Below are 3,590 nucleotides of genomic sequence, written 5' to 3'. Positions count from 1 at the left end.
AGTACATCCAGTGACTATAGTTTTATAAGAGTTTTTGACATAAATCTGCAAATAATGTGGATGATACTGCATTTTGATGTCGGGCATTCTTGTCCATACCAACACTAACAGGATATGGATGGGTACCAATCATTTTGATACACCCTGTATTGCATATTGGTAATGCTCTTTTAAAACGTTGTAATTTCAAAAAAGTGTTCATGTTTTTTGTTTATAGGCTTTCTGTAACACTTTTTAAAGGTGTTTAATTTTTCATTTATAGTAGTAAAATTATAGGTTTAACCGTTACCAAAACACCAAAGTAAACAAATAAATACCAAGAAAAACATGAGAGTACTTAGATTCTAAACATTAGTCGTGTTTACTTTCAAAATTGTTTAAAAAGTAAATACGTTGAATGTTTCGAATCTAAATATTCAGATATGTTTACTCTTTGTTTACTTTGATGTTTAGGTCCTTTAGGTGTCCTACACCTTTAGTGTGTAAATGAAAAATTAACGCCTAGCAGTGTTTAAAAAAGGGTTACAGAAACCTTAAACACTTGGATTTACAGTGTACATAATTGAATACCTGAGTGGAAGAAGGGCCCAACTCCATCAAAACTGTTTTTGAGATATTAAGAAAAAACTTAATATTTGGAAAAGTTTTATATATAGAATGTTTTCATCTTCAGGGGACCTTTAATACATGAACATACAATATTACATACATTCGAAATTATATATGATGTTTCCATGGCAACGGTACAGGTCTTAATACGAGCTGGAGTTGGGCCCTTCTTCCACTAATATACTGCAAGTGCCAGTTCCGTAAGCAGATGTGTTATAAATAGCTACAGAAATTTGGTAATTATCCATTAATTGCACAAGTAGAAGCATGTAATAGGTTAGCAAGAAAGTTTATTGCAGTGAAAAGCAGATTTCATAGATGAACAAAATTCCTCTTTAACCCAATATTTATGGAAGAAGGGCTCAACTCCATGGAGTTGGGCCTTTCTTCCATGAAAACCATGATTAAGTGTACGTGGAAGACTATTTAGAGAGTGGATTTTGGCTCATCTTTCACACACATGGAAGAACAGTCTGCTGGCAATAAAATGCTGGGTCTAACTCATTTTTGTAAAAAATTGGAGTTGGGCCCTTCTTCCACTCAGGTATTCAATTACAATTAATGCAACATATGCAGGGATATATAGCTTTATTTTCTTCATTTAGTATCTTTGCACACATTTGACCACATTGTTTAAAAATGTTTTCATCGCCATTCACAATCAAGAAACCACATTCCGGAAACATCTCCTCCCCTTTCGCGCCTCCTCTTAACCTCTTGCTATTATTACTGTCAACAAAAATGACAACTTCTTGAAATGTTTTCAAAAGGTTTTGAGATGTTTAGAAAATACCCGTATTGTGCTTTAAATGTCATTTAATGGGAAGAGTTTATGGATTATAATGGTTAGCGATTAGTTGAAAGAGATGTGGTTATAAAGTAGGCCTATACGGAATAGGCTTTAGAATACTTTGTGGTCTTTGTTATGGGTATTTAGGTAGAGAGAGAGAGTCAGTAAAGGAGATAATGTGGTGTCATTATCCGAATGCGTAATGTAATGATTGATTGCTTTCTTTTGTTTAGAGAGTAAAACGATTAGACCTACTGAACATAATAGGCCTAATTATGTTCATCAGGATGTCTACAGTTCGCAGAAAATCAGTCACTTCAAGAAGCGAGCTGTTGGAAACTATTTATCCACAAAAATAGCCTGTTTAGTAACTATTTTCAAAGTTTTTAGGGGAATGAGCTTTCGATCCTAGCAGGATCTTTATCAGAATCAGCATCTGTTGTTACCGCGGACATACTACTATACGTGTTGCATGCATGCCGCGGTGTTTTCACGTTGATAATGTATTGCCCCTCGTCTCTGTTCGTACAAATTGTCCTGTAACGGTGTAAACAATATTTAATATGAATTATAAACATGATCAGTTGTGTTGAATTGTAGCTTGTTTCTTTGAACGTAAGACTCAGAGGAATATATAAAACTATAATTTTGTTTGATATCTTCAAACATATAACTAGCACAGTAAAATCATTTATTAATGTTGTGCTTAATTTTGCCATATAATTACTAGTTTAGTTGAAACGTTTAGGTGTATCGACTAAAAGCACAAATGTAAACGTAGTCAATTGCCTGATCTAAGTATTGAGCAAATAGGAAATAAGAGGCCGCTCCTCAAAGGGAATTTCCATTCAGCATAAAGTCGATGAATTTCAAGTATTAAGACAAACTATAAAACCATACATGTAAATTCCCCGTATGCTGCGTCTGTTCCACTGCTTTGAGCCACAACCGCTGAACTAACAATTGAAAGTTTAAGCAAAGCGTTTATGTCAATATTCAAAGAAAATACTGCATTTACAGACTTAGCATGCAGAGCATCTTTATTTTGTATTTTACATTTAAACAATGTGTGTAGTTTCTAATGACATTTGCAGAAAATTGGAAACAAACTGTACGGACAATATAAAGCGGCGATTGAAACGTTTTTGGTCGTAGCCTCTCTTTTTCTCGCCGCGTTTTATTTGCACCGCCAAATGAGACAGTTACAAAGACTACTTTTAAGTTTTAGTATTTTTGTTTAGTACCTAATATTACTTGATCTCTATCAATTTTGTCGAAAGCCAGATTGTTCATCCTTTATGTTTAGTTTGTATGTGATTTCATTTTGGTATTTTTAATAAAGTATAGGCCTATGCCGGGAATATTATGTAGTTTTAACTTTTAAAATAGGCCTAATAATTTTAAAAAATAGATCAGATGATTTGTTGAAAATGACATAAAATCAACATGATAAATGCATTCAAAATCAGAGTCCGAAAGGAAAACTTTTCTCTTCATGCACCAGTAGAATAAATAAACCAGAAATAGAGAAATCATCAGAGAAATAGCGGTCCAGTTTTATTACACCAACTGCACTTGAGTATAAAGTTTCATTGTAAACAAACTAGGCTCCCTAACTTCCTCAAAATTCTGGGTCCGTGATTAGGTGAGTGGACTCCTCGTCTTACGCGTGGGACCGTATACGCATGCACTGACCAATTAACAGGCATAATCGGCGTCCTTTGTCGGTCTGTTTCTGGTGTCTTGGATCGCGGGCCATGAAAAGGGGCATAATTAGTCCCTGGAGAGCGAGAGTTGTATCGGGTATATAAACGAAGACTTCACTTTGAAGGTGTTTAGTTGTTAGGTACGCTGTTTGGTGGAAGCATGAGATACGGTACATCATTGGAAGTTTCATGGAATAATATACCAATGGGTTCATGGACTAAATGAAACTTCATTCGACTTGGAAAAGTTAGTAAAAGCACAGTGATAACATCATCATCAGTGGAACTCGCCAAGGCAAGGACCCCTGTACTTGACGGGAGTAATTCAACCTTTGTTTTACAAACAACATTTTCGATAAGAATGTTATTTCTCGAGGACTCATCGATGGATTTATAATACACATGCGTGCACATCAGGGCCAGTAACTACATGAAGATCCTTCATAAATACTTCGGTGGATTTATAAAAAAAAAAAAAAAAAAAT

This window comes from Amphiura filiformis, chromosome 15 (assembly GCF_039555335.1).
Source record: "Amphiura filiformis chromosome 15, Afil_fr2py, whole genome shotgun sequence".
Classification (NCBI taxonomy): domain Eukaryota; kingdom Metazoa; phylum Echinodermata; class Ophiuroidea; order Amphilepidida; family Amphiuridae; genus Amphiura; species Amphiura filiformis.
Note: the sequence above shows the minus strand (reverse complement) of the source record.